The sequence below is a fragment of the Pleurodeles waltl genome, chromosome 3_1 (assembly GCF_031143425.1).
Source record: "Pleurodeles waltl isolate 20211129_DDA chromosome 3_1, aPleWal1.hap1.20221129, whole genome shotgun sequence".
Classification (NCBI taxonomy): Eukaryota; Metazoa; Chordata; class Amphibia; order Caudata; family Salamandridae; genus Pleurodeles; species Pleurodeles waltl.
Window position 1 is genome coordinate 1,777,246,748 of NC_090440.1, and position 14,876 is coordinate 1,777,261,623.

Below are 14,876 nucleotides of genomic sequence, written 5' to 3' on the forward strand. Positions count from 1 at the left end.
GCACCTGTGGCAGATTACTCCCCTGGGCAGATCTGAGTGAGTATCAGCGAGTTGGGGCCCGGCATCCTCAGACTCGACTGTGGCCGCATGTGGCAGGCACCAAAGTGACCCTTGGTCTGGGGAAGCCTGTCCTGACCCATAGCGCAGCAGAAACACTCACAACACCTTTCCCTGAACCTGTGGAGCGATGGCCTGTGGTAAAAATAAATCAGAGCTGAGGAGAGTGTTGGGAGTGGCTGGGCAGCAGAGATGAGAGGAGGCTGTGTGCACCAGTAAAGCCAACAGAATTGTGCTGGGCGGCCGCCCTTGGGAAATCTCGGAGCTCCATACGATGCTGGAAAGTAGGCCACATCTGACCGGCTTCATTTAGCTGAACGCTAACACTGGGCTAAGCAAGGAGGAAGAACCCCCGAAGCCTTAGCCCTTAAGAATATTCTTGGGCACGTCCACCGCACTGTATATTGACTGCAGGTATCACACATTTTTAACAGTATGTCGCTTGCAACCTTTTGCTTTTTTCTATTGAAATGGCTGTCAAACATGGCACATGGATGAGGAGCAGGTTGAAGGAGGCTCCACACTAGCAACACATGGAATTTAAATAACGTGGAACAGAACGGGCTAATGCATGCTTTGGAGGGAAAGAGGCCTCTTTTTTCCCTGCGTAGCACAACAATAAAAATAAAAAAGTCATATCTGAGACAGATGAGCAAACGCAACCACGACCTCATCAGGGGGCACATGGACAAGACCTGCTGCGATCAATAGCTAACAATGAGGGACGCTGGACACATTTATTCCGACTAATTGTCCTGCCACTAATTGACTTACTCTAGGTACTAGAAACTCCTAGATAACAGTGAGGGACGCTACACTCCCCAGGTGCAAGGTGCATTTATCGGAGGTCCTGCTTGGCCCCTCATTACATTTATATGATTTGGCAGTGCACGTAAACTTGATAACAGCCATAAAACCATATACGGGTTGCAGACTCACAAGTAGGGAAGGCAGATATAACTCAATTGTGTCTTCAGTTTGACTCAAGGAGGACCATGAGGGCAGCCCCCAACTCCCAGGAAGAACTCGCCCAGACTCCCAGTCCATCAAGGAACTCTCTTTAGAGAATACCTTAGTAGCTATGCAACAAAGCTTACACTCAATTGACAGTAAAATTGACTCTCTTAACCTTCGCACTGGCCATATGGCGGCCAAACTTGACAAACAAACAGCGCGTCTATCAGTGACGGAGCAGCAGCAAATCTCTGACGAAGAGGACACCTTACATTCCGTCACATCAAAATACAAAGACATGGAGAAAGTGCTGGCAGTGATTTGTGCCAAAAATGAGGATTTAGAGGTGCAGTTCTACCGCAGTAACCTTAGAATCACTAGAATACCAGAATCAACCAACACAGGACCAATGGACCGCTTTGTGGAGAATCTACTGAGAGAGAACTTTGAGGAAGATAATCTGTCCAGTGCACTTGTGGTGGAGCATGCCCAAAGGTTCCTGAAAGCCAGTCCCCCTCGAGGAGCGTAAAAAGGTGAAATACAGTATCAGGGGAACACTATAGCATTTTACCCAGACTTTACGGTGGTAGTACAGGTTGCCCAAAGAGAATTTGCTCCAGCAAAAAAGAAACTAGGAATCAACATATGCCATGCTCTACCCAGTAAGGTTGGGAATCGATTACCGGGGATCACAATATACTGACATCTCCCAAAGCAGCCTTGACATATGTTAAGACTTGACTTTCACCACACATCATAGACCTGGGTGACCCAGACGACTAACACCACAGGTGAGGGACTCCCTAAAAGTTATCCAGCACAAAACTTTCCCACAAATGAACACTCTCATCTTGCTTCACATGAACTGAAAAAGTACATAACTGGCATGAGAGTTGAATAAGAGACTGAGGCCCTCATTACATTTGACCGCCAGGGCTGTTTCGTCGGAAGCACCGCCAACAGCCTGGCGGTGCTTCCTATGGAATTACGACTGCAGCGGAAGTACCGCGGTCGCACCGGTTTCCTGCCACTTTGGTCCCGGCGGTTGTAATCCCCCAGGGCAGCGCTGCTTGCAGCACTGCCCAGGGGATTACGAGTCCCCCTTCCGACAGCCTTTTTATGGCGGTATGAACCGCCATGAAAAGGCTGGCGGAAAGGGGAGTCTTTGGCATGGGCATTGCAGGGGCCCCCTGCCACGGCCCCATGGAGCTTTTCACTGTCTGCATGCACCCGTTGCACTGCCGCAACACCGCCGGCTCCATTTGGAGCCGGCTCCCTTGTTGCGGCCGAGACCCCTGCTGGGCCGGCGGGCGGAAACTAGGGGGGATCTCCAAATGGCCACCACGGGAGTGCGGCCGCATTGGCAGCCGTGCGGCGGATACAACTTGGCGGACGGCGTTTGCCGCCTGCCAAAGTTGTAATAAGGGCCTGAGACTCAAACTGCTGGTCTGGGTCACCACCCTCAACACACATCAGTACATTATCAGATCACACACCAATAAGGCTGGTGCTGCAGCTGCAAACACACACCCCTTCTCCCTTTACATGGTGTTACCGCCCCACAGCTATGAAGGACTCAGTGTTTAAAGACGGTTTACGCACGGCCATACTAGAATATTTTAGCACAATGTGGGCTGAGTTGAATGCGCTGCTACCCTTTGGGAGGCATTTACAGTCCACATTAGAGGTATATGTATCAGTTTAAATGTAGGGGTGCTGCGGAATATACATGCAAATCTTCGTAAAACAGAGCACACCATAAAAGAACTTGAAGCCCAGTACGAAAATACTGCAGACCCGCACATATTAGCAGAAATACAGGAACACATCATAACATATCATGACACAGCGGAGCAGGAAAATACATTATCTCCACAGGCGTCATGCCACTTGGGCTTATGGGGAGGGGGGAAAGCCTCGGAGAAATCTAGCAACTAAAATCAGGGAACCACGGGCACACACTTACATAACTCATGTGCAGGGGACGGACAGCAGGTATTATTACGCTGCACTGGACATACTAACCACATTCAAACACTACTACACTCACTTCTATGATCGGAGAAGGACAACCACAGAAGCAGAAATTGCTGCATACCTCGGGACATAGTTCTAGTATGGCTCTCAGCGGGGCAGCAAGAGTATCTGTCACAGCCCCTTACAGTTGAAGAAGTCAAAGAGGCAATACATTAATTTCCCAATGGTAAAACCCCAGGAGTGGATGGACTCACAGGTGAATTCTATAAGGAATTTGCAGATATATTATCCCTACATTTATTCACTGTGTATGAGGAGGCTCACACCCAGCAACGGTTACCTCCCTCAGAGAGGCCCTTATAATTACACTTCTCAAGCCAGATAAGCCTGCAGAATATTGTGAGTCATACAGACCATTGTCTTTGATCAACATGGATGCCAAAATACTTGCCAAAGTTATAGCTGCCCATCTCCAACCACTCCTTCCTATAATGGTATTGCCAGACCAGGCTGGCTTCATCCCACATCGATCCACCGCCCATAACCTGCACACTATATTTGCCTTACTTTACCAGCTGAAACCTTCCATGCACACTGAGGCAGGATGCTTTTGATGATATGGAGTGGATGTACCTGTTTACAATATCACAGTGTATGGGGATACCCCAGACATCTCTTACATGGATAAAACTGCTGTACACTGACCCAGTGGCGAGGGTGCGGGTCAATGGCCACACATCGGAACCATTTCAGATATCTAGGGGCACGAGACAAAGATGCCCGCTCTCACCGTTATCATTTGTGTTGGCACTAGAGACCCTGACTTGTATAATAAGGCAACAGCACGCCTTGTGTTGCATTCATATATCTAGGCAAGGAGTCTTTACAGTCATACAATGACATATCTGTGGATATGAAGTGTCAACACCAGGACAGTGCACGCTCTATGGGCATCTAGAATGCAAAAACCCAACACTTGCAAGATAAAGTAATTTATGCATTGTGATGATATGTTATTGTTTAACCTTTTGCATTGAGAATTCCATCCAAAAGATTCATTTTTAAGGTGCTTATAAATACTGTACATTTACAATGTATTGCTGCAGACATTCAGAGTGTGTTAGGGTGTGGTCCCTTTCCAGGGCCTTCTGGAGACTTTCCCTGCAACATGCCTGGGCGTGGTTCTAGGCTGGGCCAAGACTCTATAAAAGAGAGTCAGACCAACTTCCAGTGCTCACTATTCAGAGGTCCCGGTGCAGAGCAGCAGCTTCTTCCTGAGCTCCTGTCCCGGCGGCCTATTTGGATTTCCAGTCTTCTGCACTCATCTCTCATTGGTGATCACTGTTTCCAGGCGGTAAGATGGTGTTTGGACATTTCCCAACACCGTGATTGAGAATCTTCATATTCTTGCTATTAATTCTTAAATGAATAACAGATTACTTGTGCGCTGCCATTTTTTGACATTTGTATAGTGGTTTGCAAATAGGGAGGATGCGCAATTTATTCCATAAAGGTTTGACTTCGTTATTACATTATTGTTCATTGCGCGCTGATATTTCTTGACATTTGCATGATGTTTTACGAGTTGGCAAGACGTGCAACTCGTTTCATGAGCATTTAACTTTGTTGTTCATTGCGCGCTATCTTTTCTTGACATTTACATGGTGGCATTCGAATCGGCGAAACGCGCGATTCACTTCTCGTGTGTAATTCATGCTGTTCATTGTGCGTTATCATTTTCTGGCATTTACATGGTGGCATTCGAATCGGCAACATGCGCGATTCTTTCCTTGAGTGTTTTTTCATGTTGTTCATTGTGTGCTACTATTTCTTGGCATTTGTATGGTGGCATTTGAATCGGCAAGACGTGCAATTCTTTCCTCGTGTATAAATAATGTAAGTTACTGTGCGCTACCATTCTAAGACATTTTCTTGGTAGCATTTCAAGTTGACACGTCGCGTGATTTATTCCTTGAATCTACGTTGTGTGATTTCATGGTGCACAAACCTTTATGGTGTTTAATACTGATATAAAAATCTGCAATGTGCGCAATTTACTTCCAAATGTTTTTTCTGAGATGAACACAACAATACCAGAATTTTAGATGTAATGCTGTGTGTTCCTGATATCTATTCATAAAAGGAGATTCATATGGTTGTTTAGAAATTGCTCAGAGTGTTTCCTGATTCTCATGCTAAAGAAAGTACTTGAATCTGAAAGTCCTATTTAACTTTTCCTGTTTCCTCCTCAGGTATTCGGTCATCTAAAGCCTAGTCAGTTTTAGGATTATTCCAGGGTTGTTCATGTTTTTTCGGAAAAGACGAAGCTTAGAGTTGTAGCATGGTACTGATTTCATGAGATGTAATTTTGATGTTGTGTTTTAACCTTTTGCTTCCTACAGGTCTCCTTCCCAGCTGTTCCCGTCCTAATCCCCTTTTCCCCACTTGGACTCTCTTAGACTCTGTGATAAATCTAATCAGAGTATTGGAGCTGTCTTGTGGTGGAAGTGTTGGGAACGTGCACGGACCCCGAGGATCTGGTGACTCTGACAGAATAGTGAGCCCACAAATTATTATCATCCTGGTTTGTGTATGTTCTCAGCATGGCCACACTGGACGAGCTAGTCAAGGCTATCACCCAGCTCCAGTCAGAAGTGGTATCATCAAAGGATTTGACAAATAGTCTAGCTGAGAGGGTGAGTCAGTTACAGAATAAGGTTGAGAAGAAAGAACAAAGTCCCACAGGTGTGTCTAGGCCAGGTACTTCTTCTCAGACTTCTGGAGGTAGTCCGACTAACATTTCCCTCAATGTTCCTTCAGCCATTCCTTTAGCTCCCCCAGAACACTTCTCAGGTGATCCCTTGAAAGCGCAATTGTTTCTGGTTCAAGTGGAACTTCACTTCACCTGCAGACCACATATTTTCCCCGATGCCCAGTCTAAAGTAGCTTTCTTGTTGTCATATCTGTCTGGAGATGCAGCTTCGTGGGCTATTCCTCTTGTGCGTAAAAATAGTCCCCTGTTGTACAACTGGAAAAATTTTGTTCGTGAATTTGAGAGAGTTTTCGATCGTAGAACTGTAACACAGTCAGCAGATCGTGAATTATTAGACTTACGCCAAGGGAATCAGGACTTAGGGGGTCATTCCGACCCCGGCGGGCGGAAACCGCCCAAAGACCGCCCCGCGGTCAAATGACCGCAGGGGTCATTTCAACTTTCCCGCTGGGCCGGCGGGCGATCTCCAAAAGATCGCCCGCCGGCCCAGCGGGAAAGCCCCTGCAAAGAGGAAGCCGGCTCCGAATGGAGCCGGCGGATTTGCAGGGATGCGAGGGGTGCAGTGGCACCCGTCGCGATTTTCACTGTCTGCTAAGCAGACAGTGAAAATCTTTGTGGGGCCCTGTTAGGGGGCCCCTGCACTGCCCATGCCAGTGGCATGGGCAGTGCAGGGGCCCCATGACACCCGTTCCCGCCAGCCTCTTCCTGGCGGTGTAAACCGCCAGGAACAGGCTGGCGGGAAGGGGGTCGGAATCCCCATGGTGGCGCTGCAAGCAGCGCCGCCATGGAGGATTCCCTGGGCCAGGGGAAAACCGGCGGTTCCCCTTTTCTGACCACGGCTTTACCGCCGCGGTCAGAATGGCCCGGGAAGCACCGCCAGCCTGTTGGTGGTGCTTCCTCTGCCCTCCACCCTGGCGGTTTGAAACCACCAGGGTCGGAATGAGGGCCTTAGTGTCATATTTAGCCAACTTTAATCGGCTGGTCGCTGAGACTTCCTGGCCTGAAGAAAAACAAGCGGTCTTGTTTTGCAGGGGACTCAAAGAGGAGCTAAAAGACATCTTAGCGCAAATCGACCCACAACCTGCAAACTGTCAAGATTTAATAAACCTTGTCTTGAGGCTTGATCATCGTTTAAATGAACGAAAAGGAACGCGTAATAAGACTGAAAAACATTCTTGGCATGCTCATGATAACAAAGACCCAAGAACTCAGAGAGATAGAAGTTCAGTTGCCCAAACAGTATTCGTCTTATGAAGATGTATTTGATGAGAAGGAAGCAGAGAACTTACCTCCTCATAGATCTTATGACTGTCAAATTGATCTAGTCCCAGGGGGGATACTTCCCAACTGTCGTGTGTATGCCCTTTCAGAATTTGAAAATCAACATTTACGAAAATACTTGGATAAATTCTTAGAGAATGGTTTCATCCGCCCCTCAAAGTCTCCCACAGCTTCTCCTTTGTTTTTTGTTACAAAAGCGAACGGAGAGCTTCGAACTTGTATCGACTATAGGGGCTTGAATAAAATCACCATCAAGAACAAATATCCTTTGCCTCTAATTCCGGTCTTACTGGAACAAGTAAAGAAAGCAAAAATCTACACGAAGCTTGATCTTCGAGGTGCTTACCATTTGGTCAGAATGAGAGAGGGTGACGAATGGAAAACGGCATTCAAAACAAGATATGGCCTTTTTGACTACACCGTCATGCCTTTTGGTCTGTGCAATGCTCCAGCAGCATTTCAATTTTTCTTAAATGACGTTCTTAGAGAGCACCTCGATATCTTTGCCATAGTTTACATTGATGACATTTTGATCTACTCAGACAATGAGAATGAACATGTTCAACATGTCAAGAACATTTTGCCAGCCCTTCGTAAACACCATTTATATTGCAAGCTAACCAAGTGTGAGTTTCATGTTACCACAGTTGAGTTTTTAGGGGTTATCCTTACCCCTCAAGGTATGGTGATGGCAGAAAGGAAAGTAAAAGCCGTATCTGAATGGCCCATCCCAAAGACTGTTCGTGATGTACAATGTTTCCTGGGCTTTGCAAATTTTTACCGGAGGTTCATCAATCATTTCTCCCAGACAGTAACTCCAATTACTAAGTTATTAAGAAAGAAATAAAAATTTGTATGGTCCCCAGAAGCAGACCAAGCCTTTTCAACTTTGAAAGAAGCTTTCTCCACTGCCCCAGTGTTAACTCATCCAGATGCGGATCGACCTTTCATAGTGGAAGCTGATGCTTCAGATGTGGCGATAGGAGCAGTCTTGTCACAACGAAACAAAGACACTAGTCAGCTTCATCCTGTAGCTTACATGTCTCGGAAGTTGAACGAAGCCGAACAGAACTATGTCATTGCTGAAAAAGGGCTTCTGGCGATTCGTGACGCCTTTAAAGAATGGAGACATCATTTGTTGGGAGCTAAATATACTGTCACAGTATATACTGATCATCGCAATCTTCAATTCATGAGTTCTGCCAGACTTTTGACTCCTCAGCAATTACGCTGGATGCTGTTTTTTGCCGAGTTTGATTTTGTGGTAACCTTCCGGCCTGGTAAAGATAATCGCAAAGCTGACGCCTTGTCCCGCCAAGAGTCTACCACATTGCCTGCAGTTCAAACCTCCAGAGCTATCATTGCTCCTGACAAGGTCCTAAGTATCATAAAAACAGAAGATTTCTTTGAAGACATCCGCAATTCATTCACTGTTGAAAAATGGCAGGCGTGGACCCAAGCAGATCCGAAAAGATCAATCAAGCAAGGATTACCCTTTTACGATGCTCGTTTGTTCGTGCCCACTACCAAACTTCGCAAGATAGTGTTTAATTGGTTGCACGTTATACCTACAGCAGGTCACCCTGGTACTCCTAAAACTCTTGAATTAATCCAACGCTATTTTTGGTGGCCTACCTTAACAAAGGATGTAAAAACAATGGTAAACAACTGCGAAGTCTGTGCTCGCACTAAAACAAGTCATTCAAAACCGAAAGGGTTGTTACACCCACTCCCAACCCCAAGTCGTCCGTGGGAACACATCTCTTTAGACTTTATTACAGGTCTGCCAGTGGTTCAACAGCATTCAGTAATTCTGGTGGTAGTAGATAGTCTCACGAAATATGAACATTTCATTGCCTGTAAGAAATTACCCACCTCTAGGGAACTGGCAACTATCTTACTGAATAGAGTGGTTCGTTATCATGGACTGCCAAAAGTGATCCTCTCCGATCGGGGATCGCAATTTGCCTCCAACTTCTGGAAGACATTGTGTAAAACACTCCAAGTGACATCTACCCTATCTACTAGCCACCGTCCTCAAACAGATGGTCAAACGGAGAGACTAAATCAGACTTTGAAGCAATACCTAGGCTTACGCTGAAAAAGCACTTAATTCATGGACATCAATGCTCTGGTTATCTGAGTTAGCCTACAACAACTCCTTCCACACTTCTACTGGCTTTACACCCTTCTTTGGTTTGTTTGGCTATCATCCTGACACCTTGCCCATCACAATTCCTCAAGAAAGCTCTCTCACTCCAGCTGTGTCAGAAATCATTCAACATTTGCATCAAACTCAGAAATCGATTCAACAACATTTAGAAAAAGCCAAACAAAAATACAAAAAGCATTATGACAAGAAACATTGTGAGGGACCGCAGTATCAACCTGGTGACAAAGTGTGGCTTTCCACAAAACATATAGACTTCAAGACGAAGCACATGTTCAACCCCAAATTTATAGGTCCTTACACTGTTCTTCAGCAAATCAATCCTGTGACCTATAAACTCCAATTGCCAAAATCATTACGGATTCATCCAGTGTTCCATACTTCCCTCTTAAAAAAGGCAGTCCAAAAGGTCCGCCCTCATCCAGCTCCTGTTCTAGTACAGGGGGAAGAAGAATATGAAGTCAAGAAAGTGTTGGACTCTAAACTGAGAGGGCGTAAACTATGGTACTTAATCTCATGGAAAGGTTATGGCCCTGAAAGTAATTCATGGGTTTCCGCATCTGATGTTCATGCTCCAGTACTTGTGAGACGCTTTCATCGTCTCAATCCAGATAAACAAGTCCCTAGAGCGCGCCTGAGAGAGGGGAGTACTGTCAACACCAGGACCCAACACTTGGAAGATAAAGTAATTTATGCATTGTGATGATATGTTATTGTTTAACCTTTTACATTGCAGAATTCCATCCAAAAGATTCATTTTTAAGGTGCTTATAAATACTGTACATTTACAATGTATTGCTGCAGACATTCAGAGTGTGTTAGGGTGTGGTCCCTTTCCAGGGTCTTCTGGAGACTTTCCCTGCAACATGCCTGGGCGTGGTTCTAGGCTGGGCCAAGACTCTATAAAAGAGAGTCAGCCCAACTTCCAGTGCTCACTATTCAGAGGTCCCGGTGCAGAGCAGCAGCTTCGTCCTGAGCTCCTGTCCCGGCGGCCTATTTGGATTTTCCAGTCTTCTGCACTCATCTCTCATTGGTGATCACTCTTTCCAGGCGGTAAGACGGTGTTTGGACATTTCCCAACACCGTAATTGAGAATCTTCATATTCTTGCTTTTAATTCTTAAATGAATAACAGATTACTTGTGCGCTGCCATTTTTTGACATTTGTATAGTGGTTTGCAAATAGGGAGGATGCGCAATTTATTCCATAAAGGTTTGACTTCGTTATTACATTATTGTTCATTGCGCGCTGATATTTCTTGACATTTACATGATGTTTTACGAGTTGGCAAGACGTGCAACTCGTTTCATGAGCATTTAACTTTGTTGTTCATTGCGCGCTATCTTTTCTTGACATTTACATGGTGGCATTCGAATCGGCGAAACGCGCGATTCACTTCTCGTGTGTAATTCATGCTGTTCATTGTGCGTTATCATTTTCTGGCATTTACATGGTGGCATTCGAATCGGCAACACGCGCGATTCTTTCCTTGAGTGTTTTTTCATGTTGTTCATTGTGTGCTACTATTTCTTGGCATTTGTATGGTGGCATTTGAATCGGCAAGACGCGCAATTCTTTCCTCGTGTATAAATAATGTAAGTTACTGTGCGCTACCATTCTAAGACATTTTCTTGGTAGCATTTCAAGTTGACACATCGCGTGATTTATTCCTTGAATCTACGTTGTGTGATTTCATGGTGCACAAACCTTTATGGTGTTTAATACTCATATAAAAATCTGCAATGTGCGCAATTTACTTCCAAATGTTTTTTCTGAGATGAACACAACAATACCAGAATTTTAGATGTAATGCTGTGTGTTCCTGATATCTATTCATAAAAGGAGATTCATATGGATGTTTAGAAATTGCTCAGAGTGTTTCCTGATTCTCATGCTAAAGAAAGTACTTGAATCTGAAAGTCCTATTTAACTTTTCCTGTTTCCTCCTCAGGTATTCGGTCATCTAAAGCCTAGTCAGTTTTAGGATTATTCCAGGGTTGTTCATGTTTTTTCGGAAAAGACGAAGCTTAGAGTTGTAGCATGGTACTGATTTCATGAGATGTAATTTTGATGTTGTGTTTTAACCTTTTGCTTCCTACAGGTCTCCTTCCCAGCTGTTCCCGTCCTAATCCCCTTTTCCCCACTTGGACTCTCTTAGACTCTGTGATAAATCTAATCAGAGTATTGGAGCTGTCTTGTGGTGGAAGTGTTGGGAACGTGCACGGACCCCGAGGATCTGGTGACTCTGACATGAAGACCGTAAATGTCAAATGACATATATGTGCATCACAGCATGAGCTGTGTGCATGTATACTGTTTGATTCATTTGAGGATCTTGTTAGCAATGTGTATAGTGCCACAGATCACTCCGCCCACATCTGGCCTTGGCAAACTGTTCTGTGAGAACCATATAAAAATCACTGTGCCTTCAGAGTGCCACAAAAACCACAACCCACATAGAGGATGGGCACATGATGTACTGTCATGCATGGACTTGATACAAATGTGAGTGTCATGTAGGTTCTGTATGCTCAGCCTGCAGAGACCAGACTTGTCATGTATGCTTAGCCTGCAGAGACCAGGGCCTGTCATATATATCTCCTCATATGAGACATAGGCTGGGTGGGAGTTACTGTGGCTATGCTACTGTGGCACCAGGCCTACTCCCTTTAGAACTGCAGATCCTGGCATTGTTGTATAGCCATGTTAGTTATAGCTCCATGCACGTTATTTTAGCACATTAGGCCTGCTGCTGTGCACTTTAACCTAGATATATTTTATACCGGTTCATTTATTATTTTTAACAATAGCCACTTTTGCGGTCTTGTTTTAATTTCTCTCTATCTAGCTGTTTTCGCTTAGGCCAGCACTACGTTCTCAAACAAGACATTCTTGCTTACTCTGTGCTTCGTTCAAGGCTGTAGTGACACAGGTTGCCAATGAACGTGGTAAATGTTTTGTCTCTGGTATTCATTGAATAACACACATCCTTACGTAGGGACATTTTCCCAGAACATCAGTTCCTCGTCCCTTACACCTTAGAGGGAGATTCCAGCCAGAGGACCACGACTGTATGCTGATTGCTTACTGCTTCGCTACAGCTTCTTATGCAGACTTCAGGCCTTTGCTCAGGTATGGGGGATGAAGTCTTCCCAGGGGAATCAGAAGGGCAGAATTAGAGCTTAACATCCTGTGCTCTATTATGGCGTAGGTATGAATTAGTCCATCGATTCTAGTGACAATATGGTAGCGTTATTTCTATGCTTCACTCTCCTTGTCACAATCCTAATCTTGTCATGCTGTATTGTCCTGGTTATTGCAGTACAGGCTTTGCTATCTAAGATGCAGTTGCTTCATTAAAACCTTATTGAAACATATACTGCCTCTGTTTGTCATTGTCTATGTGAGACTAATGTTACTGAGAGAAAACGGATGAGACCCGAGTCACCACGATTTCCTTGAGGAGTTAATTATGTCATGCGCTCGGCTGCCCAATTATCCCTGCTGTTGGGTAGAGATGAGGCACTGCTAGTTAGCCAGAGCAAAACCCAGATTAGAGTGGCAGGTATCACCTATAGTGGGTTCAGACTCAGTCTCCCACACCACAAGTGATTCTGCCGCTTGAAATCCAGCAGTCTCATTAGAATAATGAGAGTCTACGCGACATGGCGACGCCAACATTTGGTCAAGCTCTAATTTTTGGGTCCTTTTGAGTATCTCTGTCTCACTCTATACAACAATGCCTCAGTACTATAGACGGAGACGTCCGTGGTATTGAGGATTTCCTCCTCAGCTAAGTAGGGAACACCTATCTGACGCTGGAGGTTGTTCAAGCTTGAACTGTAAAAGGAAAATCCCCATTTGGTGTGTCTTCTCTGAACAAATTGACCATTCATTATGGCAAATCCGCAACAGGTAGCAATTGCAGTCAATATGAGAGAACCCCTTACTGCACATTTATTGGCACATGGCCTAAAGGCCCAGAGGGGTCCAGTCACATTTGTTGTTGACGCACGTGCAGCTTATAGAACAGAACTCTTCTATTCTTGGCTCACACTTGATGGGAACACAAATACATTTCATAATTATACACTTACAAACGCACCTGCACAAAACAGAGCACATGTATACTTAGAAATACCTTTATCTTATCAAGAACATATTAATTGGCTTGATGGCACCCCACCCCACACAATTTTACCTTTTACGTTAGGTCCTCTAAGTAATGACGGTCCTACCTGGCCTTTATTGGCCACTTATACACCTCACCCGGCTGCAGTGAACCTAAAGGTGGCAGAAGTCCGTCGCTTATATACTGATCTGAAGACAATATACAGACGATTAGTGCAGTTTGTAATGCAAACATTAAACACAAACCCAGCATGTGCTGCTCCGGCGCAACCACATGCAGTAACGCCAGGCATTAATCCTGCGACTGTACATTCGATCATGGGTAAGGTACCCGCCAAACGAGAAGAAAATCCATTCTGGTTAGCTCAAAAAATAAATGCGCAAAAAATATATTTCCCTATACAGGACCTCTGGATAAACATAGAATACTAACAATGTGCTTGCCATTTGGGATGGTTCTCACAATAGATAACTGCAATACATGGGGCACGGTATTTGCTGCACTCTATACAACCGCACACGGTACTCCGACACTTGCAAATTTGCCGGAAGTGTTGAAACAAGTTCAAGCTGAATACGGGGAAGCCCCGGCCCTCGACTTGGGGATGCAATTAATGGGCAACTTTGCCACAGTATCCTCAATTATTTTATGTAACCTTAAAGGGGAAGCAGTGGCACTAGCAGTGCGCATGCGGCTCCGGGACGTTCCTCCACAGGATCAAGAACATGAGCTGCCAAAGATTATCGCGGGGACCTACTCTAGCATTGGTCGAGAAAGTCTGGGGGCCAGACCAACAAAACCACAATTTCAGGGTAAATCTAATAAAGATTTTACCAAGCAAGCTCCTGAGGGCAATAAGAAACGCTGGGATAGAAAACAACAAACTCGTAAAAAAGAGATGGGAGAATCTCCGTGTCCGGAGACCCCCCAGAACAGATACAATCTTAGAAATAGGGATAATATAAAAAACGCCTGACAGATATCAATATACTGATACACGCCAATCTCGTCCCTTCCAGGACTCATCGGAAAAACACAGTGAGAGAAGTGGGCAGTCAGAGCAATGAACTGAGTACGTGAAACCGAGACAGGAATCACAACGCTCAACAGAGGTTTCTGCTAAAAAGGAAGCGAAACCTCCTCAACAAAAACCCCAATTTAAAAAGAAAAAGGTGGCAGCAGTTGCAGTTCAACATGCCACTCAAGAAGAGGGTTCTCTTGAAGAACAAGGAGTGGGCACTAGCGCTACTATACAGTGTGGTAGAGGTCAAAATAGTTTGCCGGAATCTTCTAGAGCATCTGGAGGTGAAAGCAAATGATGACTTCCCTCAGGTAGAAACTGCGGACATGCGTGTCTCCACACCTGACAGGGTGTACAAAGTAAAGTTACAATTAGAAGGAGACATTGAACTCGCAATCTTTTGGGATGGCGTGGTCCACATATATGATATTTTGTTGGCCGAACAAGATTGGCCATCTGACTTTGTCCGTACATGCCCATATGGGGAAGATGTTATTAAGCCTTCTTTCTC